At 40.8% G+C, this 19,334-nt stretch overlaps 1 long non-coding RNA gene across 2 annotated transcripts in view; it reads left to right on the forward strand.

Annotated features, from left to right (window-relative positions):
- The window catches only part of LOC142602758 (uncharacterized), a 31,713-nt gene extending 12,641 nt beyond the window's left edge, over positions 1–19,072 (forward strand). The window contains exons 2-4 of one of the 2 annotated variants that reach the window (XR_012836535.1): positions 15,906–16,157; positions 16,411–16,503; positions 17,297–19,072. This is a non-coding gene — a long non-coding RNA (uncharacterized LOC142602758). The remainder of the gene's footprint in view (positions 1–15,905; positions 16,158–16,410; positions 16,504–17,296) is intronic. The other variant, XR_012836534.1, reaches the window with a different exon arrangement.
- Positions 19,073–19,334: the final 262 nt, after the last annotated feature.

A 19,334-nucleotide genomic window follows, 5' to 3' on the forward strand; every position in this document is an offset into this window, starting at 1 on the left:
GTTTCACACCAGTACAGAGGTCACAGCACACATGGACTGAGAAGCAGAAATCCCCTTAAACAGCAGGAACTGTGTAAGTAACACCTCGAATATGGTTTTGAGAAAAGTGACTTAGCAGTTTTCATAGCTGTAAAGCTGGCTCACAGATGCATGGAAATCTATGTAGAAATATATTGCCCTGTTTACCATCAGGACTACAAAGCCCAGAATGGAAAATGTAGAAGGAATGGTATGAAAACGCAGCGAGCATATGTTTTGTAAGAGCAGCAAGGCTCAGATCAGAGAGCCCAGCTCCCACCTGTAACCACTCCTCTTCCCATGGCTCCAGCACAAAGTTATGTTTGGAGTGGCAGCTTTATGGTGGGGAGGATTAGTGCCCCTACAGAGCCCTCCTCCTCCTCTTCTCACTTTGGGACACATATCTGCAGAGCAATCATGCACCTTTCCCTGCTGCTGGGGCAGTGTCAAGCATGAGGATGTGATTTGCACACCCCGATTCCTTCTGCATTCCTTAGCGTCCTGGTTCCCCTCTTCCCCTGGTTTCCCTTTCAGATTTGCTTTTTTCTCAATAGTGCAACATAGTATATTGTGCATTTGCTGGGAGCCTAAAAAAGCAAGACAGATTTTATCATTTGGACTGTAGATATCTAATGCCCATTATGGGCTGACTAAATTTAGTAGAGTGGCAATTCACCAGACTACTAAATTTAGTTAGGCCATCCAGTCATATCATTTTACTTAGCTTAATATTGGATATCATAAGATAGGGCCTATCAAACAGTATGGCTCCAGCTTCCCTAGCTGTAGATTATAATATCATTATAGCTTTTCAAAACATTCATGCTGACTTTTTTAAAACCTTGACATTTTTTAGTTTGTATATTTTGTTACAAGTTTGTAAAGATGGTCAAAATTCATTTGGTTTTCACTGAAAAGATCACTGTTACAAAAAAAAAAGACAGATGCTGCTGGTTTCATTTTAAGCAAAACCTTTGACTTCCCCTGTTTAACTTCAATTAGAATAAGATTAATTTTATCATCAAAGCTAGGTAGACAAAGTGGAGTCCAATTTGGAAAGAAGTTTTGCACAGTGTTTTTCATTATCTTTATGCATTTCTAGTTGCCATCGTATCTCAGTTCTGTTCCGGATAGAAAAAAAGCTTTATGAGAATCCAGACAACCTGGACTGTGACAACCAGAAGGAGTTCTCAGTGCTGTAAATTCAAACTTGTCTTGTGCAGAGTAAACGGGAAAGAGATCTTGGTAAGGATCCCATGCACAACAGCTGGAGTTATGGTGATGGGATCAAATATGACTAACAGAATGGCATGTACAAACTCATCAGCCTGGCTATAATTCTTCCTTAGTGTATGGAAAGAAAATTGCAGTAGCAATATTCTGGGAGTCTGTAGACTTAATCTTTTTTGGTAGGCCTTGAAAGGGAGCCAGAGTCTCTCCATCCTGAGTCAATCATTCTCTATCCAAGTAAACTGAACTGAGATCATCTAGATGCTGGTCTTCGTTTCTAATGAGCTTTCACAGTAACACAGGAAATAATAATCTTGAAAGGGGAAAAAAATGGTCAAAAATCAGCCAGAGAACATTTAAAGGTTTGTTCTGAACAAGCAGGGCTAAGAAAAAGGCCTGAGAAAAGTGTGTCCTGGGATCACTCACAGTTAAAGCACTGATTAATTAAGCAGAGGGTCATTCTTCCGAAAGACTCAAGGGCAGTTTTGGCCCTGGGGCTGTAATTTGGACACTTCTGGAGTTCTAGATACACTGAGCTATTCTGTGCAGGTCCTGTGAATATGTGCATTCTTCTGGCTGAACAATAGCATCTTTATTCAAATGGGAGCGACTAAGTAAGTGGCTGTCTCCTAATATGGGTGGTATTTCTTCCTGCTCTGCCTCAATCTCTGCTGCTTTCCCGTTGCCTTATCAGTGCTTTGTAGCACAACTTACAAAATGAAATCTATTCATAATGCTAAAAACCTCCCCCTTTTATAGACACAGGGAAAAAAGCCCCAAACACTTATATATCCTCCAATTCTATGGCAGGGTGTTTACTTTTTTAAATGCAATTCTGCTTATCTGACGCTGGTTTGGAAATTAATAAAATGGTGCCTGGCTTTTATTGTTTTGACTATGGGAAGGAAATTAATCCACAACTATTACAAGTGTTTGATCCAAACGAGCAGAGATAAAACTACGGTTTCAAGAAACGTTGTTCCCTGTTTGTCAGGTGTCCTAGTGCACCTGACATTTCTGATTTATTCCTCCCATGTTTAGCAGCAACACTGTCCAGGTAGATGATGCCCATTCATCTTGCTTTGTGTAGGTATTTCTTCAGGGTGGCTTTATTTATTATGCCTTAACTACTGTTTCTTCTTACTCACTAGGTTTAGGTCTGCCAGAGGTTAGAAAAGAGGTTGTTTGTCTGAAGAGACAAGGGTGTGGTGAAAATACTCCGTGCCAGCCAAGTGAATCAAAACACTATCTGAATTACAAACCAGGCTGGAAAATAAAATTTAACTGACAGAAGATCTGGACCCCACCTGTGCTGAGAGATAGAGAGAAAAGGAGTCCCAGGGATTGGCCATGTACAGCTCCCAGGAGGTAGGTCCAGAGAGGGAGACTGTGCCCTCCAAAATCCTCTCAGCGGCAGAGCGGGATTTGTAGCATTACTGCATGGGGAAAACTAATGTTAATATTTATGCAATATTGCTTGCTATTGTTAATAGTTAATTTGGTGAGAGCAGGCTCGCTGTGAAACTGTACTGCAGTAATCTGCGACTTCACTTATCATGGGGACTGGGCTGTGGCACCTCGCACACACCAAACCCATCCCAAAGCCCACTGCAACTAACCGACTGCTGCCGGCATCGCAGGGATTGGTGCGGTGGGGCAGACACATTACTTGTTTCCACCAAAGACAGAGCCCAGCCACCTTCCAACTGCATATGCCTCCACAAATAGTGCTTCCCGAAATACTTCTGAACGTCCTAGCTCTGTATTAGCACCAAAAGACGCTGTACAGAGCACTGATTTGCTATTTTCTACAATTACAATATAATATAAAATAGACCATCCTTAGAGTGGAAACCAGTTTCCTCTTCCTCTGTGAGAGCCCAGCCATGAGTGTAGGCAGCCACTGTCCCTCTTCCCAGAGGCTTTTGCTCCTCTTCACCACCCTGCAAGTGCCAGGCAGAGCAGCAGCCGTGCTGGAGGTGCCCCTGTCCTAGTGCCCAGTACAGCCTGGCAGCTGTGGCCCTTGGTGGAGACATGAGTTTTCACAAATCACATGGTCATCATCTAAACCTCGGCTGAAACACCTGACAGTCTTTGGAATGGGAAGAAAATGGGGGGAAAAATGACTGTTGTTATTCTTAGCTGCTGGCTGTTTGGTCCCTCTGACCTGCTAAGCAGTGTCTACCACAGGAGAGGGCACTGAATGAATCTGCCTCCCCATGCCTGTGTGGGGAAGAAAGCCACGAGTGGAGCCCTGAAGGGGTCCAGAGAACAGAAGTTTTGCATTAGCAATGAGCAAAAGTCAGTTACTCGTATTTAAACAATACTGGGCTCTGGGGCAATTCAGATGCAGACCTGAAATACATGGCTTGGCAAAAGACTGTTGTTACTGTCAAATGTCTGACCTCTTGAAAATAACATTAATTCAAAAGTTAAATGTGTTCAGCTGACAGTGATGGAGCATTTGTGTTAAGGAGATTTTTCAAAGGCGCAAAATCAACTTAGCGGTGTGTTACAATTGCCTCATTGACATCCTACAAAAGGCAGGAGTATGGCAGGTTTTGGGGAGCTTTCAGCTGCAGTGAGGTACTCGTTGCACTGAGGGGGGTGGTTGTGAGCACTCACTAAAAGGGCTGCGTTTCCGAGGGGGGGTTCTGAAGATTCATGATCTTTCTGGACACTTTAAATACAATTACTTAGGAAATTATTTCTCCTGGTTTAGTTTCCAAGTAGGCAGGCAGACCTGGCAACCACTGACATAGATCTTGTAATTGGCTTTGATGCAAGAAAGCAGCATTGCCATAATTCTGGAGATATCCCTTTCTCTTCTGAACTACATTGGCAGCTCATGATACCAGCACGTCAAAATGACATTCACTCTATATTACACAGAGTATATAAAAGCTTATATAAAAGCTTGTGTTTCTATTTTGTCTCCTTTGCCCTTTTCAATTTTGCTTTATTTTTTTATCATTATGTAATTTAAGTACTACATATGTGGGGATGTTTTTTCCATGACTTGTCTAGCTTTATGGCTTGTTCTGGCTGAGGCATCCTTACATGATTTGATTTTACAAGAAATATAGGCTAGCACATATGTATGTAATTGTTCCACAGTGAAACAACCTGTCTAGAAGACTGGGGGAAGATATACATTAATACTTTCTTTCATGCTATTTACAAACTAAATTGCTATATCTACAAATGATGCAAAATATTGGGAACTGCAACAATAAGGCTTGCGCTAGTTAGCAGGAACTGTAAAAGTATGGTGGAGCCTGAGAAATACTCACCAGAGTAATATTTTCATCAGAAACAGAATGTATTGTAACCAGGGGAGATAAGCATGGGTAGGCAAAACTGACTATGCTTAGAGCCAACATGTAGCAGCAGCTACAAATCACACACTACTGAGTGAAATCTGAAAAATCAAAGCCTGATTCTTCTACCGGAAGCGGCCCTCTCTGCTCTGAGTAGATGTGGAGCAGGGGGCAGGTACCGGGGACTGCCATGAGCAGCCCGTGATGCTAGCCAGGAGGAGAGGCTGAGCTGTGCCTAGCCGATGGAGACCCGCCACCTGGTCCTTATGCTGGTGGCAAGAGGCCCTCTGATACCGGAGTGTTTCAGGAAGCAGCACAAAGCCAAGTGGATTGAGAGCAGGAGCCATCATGGAGGAGCTTTGCCATACAAAGAAATCTGGGAGGACTTTGGTGTTTCCAAGTAGGAGAACAGTGGAGAAAACAACCAGGAACTGATGCTGAGGTAGAGTAGGAGACCTTGTTTAATAGAGGGTGCATTGCAGTGCTATCAGCAATATGGAGTCAGTGCTACAAGTGCCGCATACTAGGACTTATTTAAAGAGGCTATTGTAAAAGTCTTTGAGCCAGTTAATTACCAGTTTTTGTTATGTCAGGAACTCCTTGAGTTAAAGCAGAAAGAAACTATTCATGAAAATGTTCCAGTTCTGTAGTTTAATGGGACAAATTTAAAAAAAAAAAAAAAAGAAAGAAAGAGAGAGAAACTGATAAAATGATTTAGTTCATGGAAGGATTGAAAATCCTCACAAAAAAAGCTGAAATTACATATTGTGCCCCATCTACCCTTGCATAAGCCATTGAAATTGCTGGAGACTTAATTGGACTAATCGTCCATTGCAGTTATGCATGAGCCTTAGGGAGCGCACAGGGTGCATACAGGCCAAAGCACCAGCCTATGAAACAGAGAGAAATTATCCTAGAGCATTTAAAAAAAAATGTAGATGCCCAGGTATGAAAAGCCAAGAGGCTTGGCTTGCATTTAAAAAGTATTAAGGGCAAGTGAGGAATTTCATTTAATTTATTCACCAAGTGGACTTGAAGAGGTGTGAAAAAAGGACAGAAGTGACTTTAGGCAAGAGAAAACTCTCAATAGAAAACAAAAATCTTTAGAGGACATTAATGTAGACTCATTCCCTTCCTGCTTACATCACTTTTTTCCTCTGCACCTCCCTGTTTGCTGTGAAGTTACTGATGGACCATGGTTATTGCAAGCAGATTCAGGCCTAGAAATTCCATCTAATCAGAATAAAAATCGTATTGCATGCTGCATATTGAATAGAACTGCAGATATTGGAGTAAATGGCAGTTCAGACCCTGTCTCATACTATCAGCATTCTTCAGACATTTACTTTGCTGCCTTCCACTGCTCAGAACACTCTGAAAATCACCAACACATTTACTGAATTGAGGTTTAAAAGCAACTGAGAAAGAGAAACAAATCATAGTTCTTAGCTCTGCTGAAGGTTAGAAGAATACTGTTGCCAAGGGGGTACTTCCTGCATGTGTCTGAGTACCTTCAAGATGACCTGTCCTGTATACAATGTGTCCTAGTTTCTTTTTAAAAAGGGAATTTATTAGGAATTTAAACTATTAAACCAAATTACATTAAATTAATAAATTAGGAATTATTAAATTAAATAAATTCTCTTGGGAGAACAGACGAGTCCAGCATACCCGAATATCCATCTTCCTAATTCTTGCCATGCCACAGACTGAAATCTCAGACCTGCTCATATATTATGAAGCATCTTGGAGAAAGGTTTTATGATTTTGTGCCTATAAACGCAATAATCTCTCAGGATATAGAGACAGTGCAGAGGATATTGAACACAGTGTGTTAGATCTTTTCTCTTTGTATCACATGCATCTTCTCTCATCCCTGGTAAACTTCCCCATGCCTGGCTTTTCAGAAATCCCCCAAAGTCCTACACCAAACACCTTAGGTGATGACACCACTGTATTGTAGGGCTGGCCACACTGCAGACATTGTCAGCCTTTCCATGGTGCCCCTCTTCCCAGGGCTGGTTCCCCATTTGGTGTGCTGCTTCCCACTCCTCTCTGCTCCCACTCCACTCCTAGGCCCAAGGGCTTTGATCTGGGTGTGAGAGCCCTTCTGCTGATTGCTGAACTCCCAGAGTTCAAGACATGAGGCTTTTGCTGTGTTGTTCCTGAAAGTGCTAGCTTGGCCTTACTAATATATTTTCAATGGTTGGGCTTAGTAGAGCTTGTAAGAACATATCAGACCTGTCAGATTTACAAGTCCACTCGCCACCTCCACCCTCTTACATATATTTTTAAATGGCTAATTAGGAGATAATGCCAGTGGAACCAAATACTGTCATGAGATAATAATCTCGCACTGCTATAGAAATGGGAAATGGAAATGTTTATTTTCAAAGGGAAGAAACACTGATCATGTGCCTAATCCTATAATTCTTAAACAAGTAAAATTCCTGTAGATTTCAGCAGAGCCTGAGGTGACAACATCCTATTACTGTGGTAGTATTTCTGGATACCAAACGGCCGTAAGTGATGCAGTCATTTTCTCCAAATGATACTGGTGCAGCATTGGAACAGATGTTCCCCTTACCTTTATTAGCCTGTTGTAACTTCTAACTTGGAGGACAAATTTTGCATGTGCTTCATTGCACCAGCTTAGATGATTTTTATTTTTTTTTAGATGTGCTTTAGGAAGCAGTGAGCTGTGGTTTGGATGAAGTTACGCTTATTTTTAACTTACTGACAGTTCGTAATGGTGATACACAAGTCTCTTGCTACTGCAGGCTCCCTTTGGTACACTAAGGATCATCTCTTTGTTTAAATCAAAGATGGCCTTTCCTCTGTCCTTCAGGAATTTTGGAAACAAAGGTTGTCTTAAATTCACCTTTCGGGAATAAACCACCTTATTTTTCCAGTGGGGTGAAGGAGTACACAAGGGCAACAGGTACAAGTTCATTAGCTGTTCTGTCCCTGTGCTGCTCTTCCCCAGTAACAGATGTGAGACAATTTGGGGCAGCTTTACTCCTCGCTCAGGCTCACCCTTATGTTTGTGTTCCCACCAGCTGTGTTGGTGGGGGCTGTGCTGTGCAAATCCTCCCTGAGATGACCTGCCAGGAGCCTCATGCTCTGCTATGAGGTAGCATTAATGGGATGGGTACATTCACCTTTACTGCCTCCCCCCAGGGAAGCTGCCTTTCTCCTGCAGCTCTGGACCCACTTTAGATGCAGGGTTGTCTTACAGACAGGTGAATACTGCAGTGGAGATTGGAGGCAGATGCAGAGCTGCTTTCAGAGAAAAGCCTGTCAATGAAAGCATGAAGGTTTATCCGAGTCAGAATTAACTTGCACAAGTTGTTAGTGCTTCACCATGGAAGGTGGCCAATGGTTTTTAGAAATTACTGCTGCTTTCACGATTAACGAAGATTCATCATTCCATTAGATCGTCTCTAACCTGCTGTAATTGTTCTGATTTTTATTTTTTACCTTGTTCGCCAGTTCATGTCTAAATACAAGAAGATGTTTATATTGCATACATTCAGCTTTAATTGGCCCTTAAAAGAAGGTGTTGATTAGAATCTTCTCAACATCAACAGCTCGCTCGCACAACATTCTCTAATTACTGTTTATTAATTTAGTTCAAGTGGCATAGTTGAAAGCCCTGCTCAGATGGGAGAAGTAAATTGTCACTGGTATTGAATATGTAAATTATGTGCCATGTAAGTTTCCATGAAGAATGTTTAAAGTTAAATGCTATGCACATAAAGCCTTACAGTTTCATCTAACCCAACCATATGACAGCTATGCAAAAAGTGTCATGAAAATTTACCAGCCCTGGCAAAAAACTGCTTCCCTATCCTTTACTTTTTTCTATTAACATAATCATGATGATAATAATAATTTATTTGCCAGTTAAAAAAAAAAAAAAAAATCATTCATGCTGGCTAGCTGGAGATTTGCAAGGCTGCCAATTGAATCTGAACTACGCATTGCTGTAGTATAGACATTCAGCAGCCTGAATTTGTTGCCCTAGTGCAGTAACCCTTCCTTCTTTTTAATTAGCTTATAAAGTCAGAATTTCTTAAACAAAGTACTCATTAAACATTGCCTTGTTACATTACTTTAAAATGCAATTAAAAGTTTTAAGAGTGCCACGGAGTTTGTGTACCATTGTCAGTGTCCATGTCACTCACTATCAATTTCCACCCACTCACATAGATCAGAGGCTTCCCGTTAAATATAGATGGCACTTCATAGCTTTTGTATATAGACTAGGCATAAAACAATATACTGATGAGGACGACCTGACTGCATCTTACACTCCAAGGAACAAGAGAGGAACAGAGGGGGGAAATTCTAGAGGAAGGAGGATCCAGGAGTCTTCATTGTCCTTTCACCTCTGCAGTTGTCTTTGCGACCTTTTGCATGGGAGTAGTTGAGCATTGCTGGCGCGTGTGCTGCTTCAAAGTCTTCCTAGACAAAGCTGCACGGCAATACCATGCAGTTATTGTGTTATGCATCTGAAACAATGAGACCAGACATTGCGTTAAAAGGGAAAGAAAAATATTCAACTCCTGAATGCTGCCTGGACCTTCACCCAGTCCTCACGCTCTCACTGGCTGCTGTTATCATGAATGGCACTAATCAATTCCAGGAAATCTCTACACCAAGCATTATGTCACATACAGTTACATCATTCCCTCTAACCTCTAGGGCTTCCTGTTGACATCTTTGGAGCTCTTCTACTACCAACTGGCATTAGAAGAAATGCCAAACAGTATTTTTAGCCACTTCTGTCTGCCAAAAGGAATCCAAAAGTTTCCATTTTGCAGCTTTCACCTGCTGGATCTCATCTTTGCTCCTTAAACAAGAAAACATTTGTGGGTCTGCTCAGGGTGTCCCCAGGTGTTTGCATAATGGATGGTGGGAGCATGTGAGGGGTTTATTGAGACAGAGGGGGCAATATCTCTGCAGAATTTATTTATTCTTAATGTCTACCAGATTGCTAATCCAGCCTGTCAGTCGTGTAACTTCTGTTATAGCTTCCACCCCAGGAGGCAGTTTCTCTTTTTCTTTCTGAATTCTTTCCTAGGAGATGCTGCTTCCCAGTGTGGGCTATGTTTCACCTCATGGTTGATTTCGAAGCACTGTCCTGTGGGGCATTCCCCTCTCCCCTTGCAGGGCCCTCCCCACAGGTACAAGAATCCTTTTCTTTCTTGGAACGGACAGTGACACCCCATCAACTGCTTCTTGCAACCCCCACTTTTCCAGCTGCTTAGCTGAAAGAAGCAGGGCTCAAAGTCTTTCCAGATCTAACTTGCAAGATTATTCCTTCTAGAAATCACTAAGTTTCTTGGTTTGAGTTGTTTTTTATTGTTATTATTTGTCTGGTTTATACCTTCCTTTCATTCTAACGGCTTGATTTTTGTGGCTGTTTCTGTGTTTGTTCGCTGCTGCAGTAGATATCAACAACATGATTAAATCCCAGCTCTGACTGTTGCAACATAAGCGCTCTGCCTTCATTATCTGTGGTGCCTAAAACTATTTGATCTCTAATAAGTTCGCCTGCAAGTGTGCCTCATTTGCATGATGAGGCTAACTGGTGCAGCCTGGTTGCATATTGGTCTGTGATTTCAGTTTCTCTTCGATCAGATGCATCAAACAGAAGGAACTATTAGAATTGCCAGCAACTGTATTTTTTTCTGTTAATCATGCCAGAATACTAGGAGTCCCAGGCTGTCTTACTAGGCTGGAGAAATCCACTGATAAAAGGCATGGGAGAGTTTCTCATGTCAGGTCACATACAAACCAGTGCTATGCTGGGGATAGTTGGTCTGGTTTGATGGCACAAGCTGTTAAGATCACATCCAGTGCCTGAGCTGGCTGTTCAGTAGCCTCCTTTGGTGAGCTGCACTTCCCGTTGCCACCAGCCCTAAGCCTGTGTGGGTGTGTTTGGCCAGCCAGCAAGGACCTCTCCCCTGGCCCATCAGGCTCAGAGCTGGAGGTGTCCTTCAGCCTCTCTGAGAGTCTCTGCCTGACTCTGCCCCAGCTCACGTCCATCCTCTCTGGTCCTGCAATTTGACGTTCATTCAGCAGTAGTGCCTCCTTGGGCCCTGCTACCCAAAGTTTGCTGGGAAAGAAAATGTGTTTTCTTACACCAAGCTTTCAGGAACCTGAACCTTTCTTCATGTCTGAAATGGAAGCAGCAAACTTCAAAGGTAAATGGAAGTAGAGATAGCAACTCAATAATTGTGAGATTCATAGCAACAGTGCTGAAAATGTGTCAAGTTGCCTTTTTCCTTTCTGGATCACGTTCAGGATAGACCTGTGGGGTTTTCTGTGTTCAGTATGATTTTAAGAAATGTGATTTGCCTCATTGCAGCATCCCTTACTTCCCTGATTTCAGAATCCAGCTTCTCACATTGTAAAGTGTACCAAATACCTGAATTTTCACTTGAGACCATTAATTCAGCTGAATGACCTGTGAGAACATGGAAATGTCTCTCATTGATCCGAATGGGTCCTAGACTGAATTCTCATTTCATACACAAACCCCACTGTTTTCTTTTGTTCTTGGGCTTGCACAGAAACTAAAAAACTAAACCAAGCAGAACCAAACAAAAGAACTCTAGGATCTCATCAGCAGTATTTGCTTTGCACATGAACAGTAATTTTTCCCTAGCACGCACTTCCAAGAATTTTTTAAAATGTCATTCATACATCATCTGCCCTAGCAGACAATAGTTGTTCCAGAGAAGCTGTTGCTCTCTATTAGGTCAATGATCAGTGAACTAAACATTTTCTACTTAGGCCTTCATATGATAAAAGCCTAAGAGCTTTGAAGGAGCTATTACAGACTATTGCCTAGAAGAAATATCCATTTGAAAATTCAGCAATTATGTACTTTTATAATAGCGTGTAAAAGGAGCTCTGGACCCATTATGGGTTATTGAGTAAATAATGTATTTTTAAAAGTGTCTAAGTAATTTATATGATAGCCTGTATTGGCAGCAAAGAGTGACTGTAGACTAAACATTCTGTCTTTTTTTCTTTTTAAAAATCTCATTTAAATCCCTAAATAGCAATTAAAAAAAGAAATCCCTGATGCAGTTTCAGTATTTCTGTAGTAGTCAATAGCTAATGGCTCTGACTTTACTCCACCGAGGCTGCCATTTTGTGCTGAGCCAGTTTCCTCTGGTCTGACTTAGTTTTTTTGTCTTGATTGGATAAGACAGGAGGCTTCATTATCAAATATAATATAGAAGTGTCCAAAGGCCTCCTGGAGGTCAGACTCACAGTCATCAGACCTACCCATAATCAGGAACAGCCACTAGCCAAAAAAGCCATGAATCCAGAGAGACAAGACAGGAAGCTGTCAGTCTCTATTTCAGGGAGAAATTGAGGCTTGGAGAAAGGATATGTTGTCTGAGATCATGCAGGGGACAAAGAACCTCTGCCTCACAAGACCAAGTTTAGTTTCCCTGCTTTATGTTTGGACCTTCTGTGGAAAGGCACAGCCTGAGATCTTGTTGCTGTGGATCCTCAGTGCTAATGCAAACAGCTCCTTTATCAGATGCCTGCAATAGTCTTGCTTCAGACCACTGCACTCAGCCTTTTCAAGCACAGACCCTGGTCAAAGCAGATAGGAAAATACTGCAGTTTGAAAAAATTATATTGCAGCAACAGTGCACCGTGAAACAGATGTGCTGGAAAACAAACTTGTTTTCTGCTCTTAAGTGTGGAGTAAGCTTTCCTTAGCCCTCCCCTTTATCATACTGCTTCCTGCCATGGCAGGGATAGTTGCCTCTTAGATAATTTTCTGTCAAAAATTGAAAGAGTAAGTTGAAACAGTTGTTTTTTAAGAAACACTGGTGTTTGAGCTGCACTGAATTTTGGAGTTTTTCCTTACTTCCCCAAATACCTGTTAGGCCAAGCAGCCTAGAGTGCCACAGGGAGACTACTGTACTTATTATGCATTACATCTACATTAAAATAATGCGATGGGCCTGACCTGAGGGGACAGAAGTAAACCAATTCTCTGCCTATGGTGATGCTCCACCTTAACTCTTTTTTATGATACTTTCCCTGGCATAAATTAGAGACAAAGTCACTTAATCTGGTGTTCTTGAACCTGTAGGTCCAGACCTGTGTTGTAACTAAACTTGTACATGAAATATACCTTAATAGTCAGCAGGAAGCAGACATCTGTTACCATGACTGTCAGGAGGTTTGATTTCCTTTTTTAGAGGCTATGTAATGCCTATCCCTGCACGTGCATATTCAGAGCAGATCGTGTGCTTCCCATAGCTAGCTGTGCTCTTCAGTCACAGCTCAAGAACATCACCTTTAGACCTGAATTTGAATACACCTGTATAATTTCTCATTGTTTAAGAAAAGTGATTTTGATGCAATGAATGAAAACGTGGCATTTTGGCTCCCCTCTGGGGAGATGACAAGAGATGGATCTCTGTAGCGAGGCTACTGGCACATGACAGTGTGTTTTTTCATGTTTTTGGAAAGACACAAAGAAGAAAAGAAATACAAGGGTGTCAAAGAGCACAGAGCTCAAAAGACAAAAAAGAAAGGGAGTGACTTAACGAAAAAAAGGGAAGGTAGTAAGGAGAAAGATGAAGTAAAAAAATGGTGAAGGAAAGGTAACAGAGACAGAAATAAATGAAGAAGAAACAAGGTGAAAGGCATAAATACATTTAAGTTGTATTTGAGTAAAACATATAATGTTTAAGAAAGCAATCACTCTCTCTCACCGTTAGACTCTATTTGTCACTTAGGAAAGGACAGTTATGTGTTGGGATAATTGACTGGAGCGGTGTCGTGGTTTAACCTGGCAGGCAGCTAAAACAACCACACAGCTGTTCACTTACTCCCCCCCACCCCAGTGGGATGAGGGAGAGAATTGGAAGAAAAGGTAAAACTCGTGGGTGAGTTGAGATAAAGACAGTTTAATATGACAGAAAAGGAAGGTGGTAATAATAATAATATTAACAATAATAATAATAAACCAAAAGAAGTGATGCAGAACACAACTGCTCACCACCTGCAGACCACTAATGCCCAGCTAGTTCCTGATACACAGTCTCAGCCCCCAGCCACCTTCCCTCAAGTTATTTACTGAGCATGACATCACATGGTATGGAGTATCCCTTTGGCCAGTTTGGGTCAGCTGTCCTGGCTCTGTCCCCTCCAGCTTCTTATGCACCCCCAGCCTCCTCGCTGGCAGGGCAGTATAAGAAGCTGAAAAGTCCTTGACTTGGTGTAAACATTGCCTAGCAACAACCAAAATATCAGTGTGTTATCAACAGTATTTTCATCCTAAATCCAAAGCACAGCATATACCAGCTGCTAGGCAGAAAATTAACTCTATCCCAGCTGAAACCAGGACAAGCAGTGATGAAGTCTCCATCACTGGAGGATTTCAATGACAGAGTAGTCAAAAATCTGGGAAATACTGTAGGGTGTTGGACTTTTTACGATCCCTTCCAGCTCTATTTTCTATGACCTCAGCATCCCAAAGTGTGTGAGTGGGAGCAGTACTCAGTTGTGTGAATGTGGGAGACCTGTTTCTGGCCTGGTCACCTCCTGGCTGAAATTCTGTAAGATCTCAAAGAGTAAACAAGGCATGTACTTAGAGAAGAAATCTATGAGGGAGATGAACATACAAGGAGAGAGGGGGAAGAAAAGGAACTGGTTGATCTGAAAGACATTTTCTTCTGAGCTATGGACCCAAGGCCACAACCCTTACATCTTACTTCCCAAACTGACGAGCCCCATTCTGCAACAAATACATAGTTTGGCTTAGATGCAAAACCAAAGCCCTCACAACTTGAGGTAAAAGATCTTGGGGCCTTTCTTCCAAGAACAGTTATTAATTGCTCTACTGTGCTTCAACCCTAAATAGTTCTGTTCTCCCTTTCAAAGAAAATTACCCTTACTGTCAGCCAAAATCATTCTTCACTTCCATTCCTGGCTTCTGTTAAATGGTAGGTGATGAGAGGACACAGGTATGGAGTGGTCTGGGATTCTTCCGGACTGATGTTTATTTCTATGCAAACAATCAGTTACCATTGCAGTAGAAAACAAAGTGTAAAACAGGCTTTTAAAAGAAAAGTCTGGAGAGGCGTCACACTGAGATGAAAGAAAGCTTCATTCTCCCATCTTGTTGAGTCCTCCTAGGGGATCTAGCAAAGCCCAGTGTGATAATGTCAGTGGTCCTCCCCTGAAAGTAGAAGGCTTGGGTTGCTCTATTACTGCCATAGGAAGGCAAAAGCCTTTAAAGTGACCGGTCCTTCCCGATGCAAATCTGCCATGTATTCTCCATTTTTCTATTCTGGGTCATCAATTACGGTGCTGGTAACTGGAGGAAACTGCTTTTTTTCCCTGACATTACTTTAGAGACATTAGATTCATTATTTGAGGGTGTGTATGAGATTCTGGAAGTACAATTTACGTCTGCTATGCTGTGAGATCTTTGGTATGACATTGACTCATTCATTGGCACCTGAGAGAGGTTTGGGGAATTCAGCAAGCTTTCAACAATCCAGTTTGAGAGATTAAACAGAATTATGGCTCACTCAGGTTTGTCCTAATTTTATTAGATTTTCACCATTTCTAATTGCATAAACATATGCAGCCAAGTATACAGATGGGGACTGGGAAGATGTACAAGGACACTCAGGCTCCATAGTCAGCTAATTGGTGGACTAAGTAATAGGGCACTTGGAAAGATTGATAATTTTTTTCAGAACATTTCAGAGTAAAATCCTTTTCCCATTAAAACTGAAGCAATCAAGAAAAGAAAGATTTTAGTCATAGATTTTTTTGGAACTGGAGAAAGAGACGAGAGGAACTATGTGATGCAGAAAATATCCAGGATGAAGGATGTTGTTTAGGGCAAGATTCACTATTTATTTGTCTTAGCCATAGGAAAAAGATAGAATGTCTCAAAACCATAAAACAACTGGCCTGATCTGCATGGTGATATCAGAAGGGTTTTAATCAGGGCTAAACACAAGCTAAACAATGGTCAACAATTTCAGATATTGCCAGGGCAAATGAGAAATCAATTTGTGTGAGCACTGTTATTGGTAGCAAATGCCAAGCTGCAATGTTTTCAGAAATATTTTTTATTTTCTTTTGGAAAATAAATCTGGTCTTGCTATGGCTAGGAGAGCTCTTGGGCCACAAGTCAAAGTATGCTATGGATATTTCTGGTCAAATAATACCAGCTGAGGTACTGGCATGGCTGTTTACATGAGTACTTTCACATGAAATAATATTGCTGTCCATATTTGTTAAGGGAGTGCTGCTGTTGACTTATTTCTACAGTCAAGGCAGAAGGGGGCAGGAGGGAAAAGTCTACACTAGATTTTTTCCTATTGGGTGTGTTTTATCCCTGCTATGGCATCCACACTATGAAATTCACCCTGAATGAAATGGGCATTCAGGTGCTTTACCTCCAGGAGACAAGACACAACTCTCACTGATTTAACTCTAGTTGGATAGGTTTTTTAAAATCTCCATAGGTAACAGACCTGGAAGACTTTTCCCTCACGCTGGCCTTGGCTGAACACTTGGTGGGTGAGTAAAATACTTTCTTTTTCTTTTTTTTTTTTTTTCTTTTTTCCTTATGAAAAGCAGAATCAACCAAATAAGTTGGTCACATATTTGGACCTGGACTTCTCAGAAAAGTTTTGCAAAGTCCTCTAAAAAGCGAGAATAGTTAGTAAATAGATCATGAAATACTTTCCAACAAAAAAATACAAGTGGGATTTAATAATGTTGGGATGTAGTTTTTTGTTAATGACTTTATTTTCTTCTTCCTCTTGTTCAGGCAGTAACATGCGAACTCTGACCACATCACTGGTGTGAAATTGCTGATTAACCTTTTGACTCTGACGACTGGGACTTCTCTCAACACCAACTGGTAATGCAAAAGATCATTAGTAGTTAATATTGGGATATCCCAGCTCCAGATGTCAAAAGGTTAATGAAAAATTAAGTGTCTTGCTTTTACTGGGCAACTTGGAAACCTTCCCCCCAAACATTTCATTTTTTGTGATAAATAAGCCAGACTGCTTGAGCTGAGAAAGACGGGTGTTTTGCTAATGTGTACAGCTGTTAATTGAAAGAGATTTTGTTATGCTTGTTCTTCTGGATGTAGATAAAAGAGAGATTTGTTGGCGAACTTTAGTTGGTCTTGAACACCCCTTTGTCCAAATACACTATTTAATAATAACGCTTTGTTCTTTCTATAACAGCCATGGAGGGATTTTGTGTGGAATACTCATTTTCTTTAAGTCATATCTGCCAGTAATCATTCCTGGCTTAAGACCAGCTGCCATTTATGTGTTTTATGAAAATATAGCACCAGTTTTACGCTCAAAACTATTCTCTTTTTAGGTAAAAGCTTCAGCACAAGCTGGTTCCCCATATCTACCATAAATGCTATTTATCACAGATTTTGGTCTTTAAAACAGAAAGACAATGTTAAAACATTTTGATTACCCTTTCCTTACTGCTATCATTCACAAACCATCTTTTCTAATTATGGTATTAGGACATTTACATAACCGGGAAAAGGGTCCTTTAACTACATTTCTATTATGTTTGGCACTTGTGTGAAAGGATATTATATTCATGTGCATTAGAGATTGCTTATAAAAGATCAAGACAATAATAGCAGATCAGACGATAAAGGTTCCCTTTTCTCCTCCCAGACAGGCTGTCTCTGACAGAAGAATACAGTTCATCAAAAGTGTCTGCAGGTTGTCAAACTCGGTGAGATTTGGGGACACTCGGAGGCTGTCATGACCAACAAGAAGATTTTCTGTAGGGTTCTGCCATCATTCACCCTCAGGAAATAATCACTCACTACATTCTGCATGCTCTCATGATAGAGCTCTATTTGAGAGAAAAGAGCCATTTTATCAAAGGACAATATATCCCTTCTCTTGGTCCATGCAGCTTCCATTATCAGACCATAATAAATCATATTTATGTTCTCAGTTAATAAGACTGATTACAATGCAGGTTACAGGCATGGGAAAAGCAAAGCAGGTGAAAAGATGTTTTAATGAAAATATGATAAGCAAACAGCTTCTTGTGAACATTTCAGGCTGTTATTTGTAATGATCACAGGCAATTTTTGATACATCTTCTTTAGCAATGGTTTAAGCTGCATAAATTGGCTTGCCACTTTATACGTTGAAATAGGAAGAATCCCAGTGTCCTTCTTATGTTGTCTAGAATCATTATATACATTATAAGCATAAAATGAGTTTAATGTATGTGCTTTGAAAAGAAGGGGAAAACAGAAAATCAGGGAAGACTGATTTTAATGCTGCTCAAAATTATTTTGAAATTTTCTACTCATCTTTGTTACTAACGGTGCATTTTCCATGAAATTTAGGAATGACATGTACTGCTTTCATCTCCTTAAAATTAATATACTGCTCTCTCTGTTTTTCTCAATTTCTTCAAAGTTCTTTTTAGAGTACTGTGCAAAGAGACAGAGAAATTCTCCACTCAATGTGTGAGCATATCTGCTATTAATGCTGACGGGAGTTAAGTGTGTGCTTCTACAGGAGAATATACTCCAGTGTTCAATACTGAGAAGTACCCTATTAAAAAGGTGCAAGCATGTTTAGCTCCAGCACATGTGATGCATTCAAGGGCCAACTTCCTTAGAATTTTTTTAAGTGATTAAGACCTTTTTTTGGTAAGGTAAAAATTCTGATATTATTTCAGCATATAACTATATGGAAAGAAGTGGCTGATGGACTGTCTTGCTCTCGTCTTGTGAAAAGTCTTCTTTTGTTATTGTTATGTTCAGCATCATACTTTCAAATTTAAGAAATAATTTCCTCCTGCTGATATACAATTTTAACCAAGTATCTGAAGTTCTACAGCACTTGCAGAACACTGGTGACAAAGACTCCTTGGTGTTGTGTGTCTGCAGGACCTATTCTGGTCACTGGTATTTCCCAAAAATCACTCTTAAACAAATTTTAAAGCTTTGTAATTGGCCTGGGCCTGGAGGATGACCATGAAATTCCCTTAACCCTTTTAGGGCACTTGAACAAGAGAAGTGCCCACACGAGAAACAGCAAACTGCAATATCCTGATATGACAACAGACGTAGATAATGTACTTCATGATGGAAATGCTTGATACAGAGAAAAACATGTTGTAACTGCCTTCACCGTGAAAGGGGTTTGAAAATGCCGCCTGCCAACTCCACAAAAAACAGAGCTGCTATTTCAGTTAAAGGCCAGTGGATTATATTTTTCATGTCAGTTTTCACTAACCTCAAACATCACTGTTATGACAGACTGTCATCCACCCAAAGCAGCACTCTGGTGCCATTCAAGCAGGCAGGAAGAAAGCAAACACGCAGGAAACTTAAAAGTCCAATTAGTAAGTGTGGGGCACATGTGGGTGAATTACTTTTGTGTAATGATACTGATTACTGAAAATGAAACACTTAAAAGAAAATAAACAAAAAGCCGTGCTTTCTGAGCCAGTAATGTTTTCTTGGTTGGCAATTTCTCTTTGTTCTTTTTCATGACACCAGCCTCAATGGTTGAAGGGGTGTTCTGGGCCAGATGTCAATCATAATGTCTGACATAAACAAAAATAGCTAAAAAGGCAGGCCAGCATCTTCCTTTTGTTTTCCCATTAGCTCTATTTTTCTTTCACAGGCTGACAAAAAATTACTGCCTCCAAGTGAATTCTGTAATGTCACTATATATCTAA

The sequence above is a fragment of the Balearica regulorum genome, chromosome 8, assembly GCF_011004875.1.
Source record: "Balearica regulorum gibbericeps isolate bBalReg1 chromosome 8, bBalReg1.pri, whole genome shotgun sequence".
Taxonomy (NCBI): Eukaryota; Metazoa; Chordata; class Aves; order Gruiformes; family Gruidae; genus Balearica; species Balearica regulorum.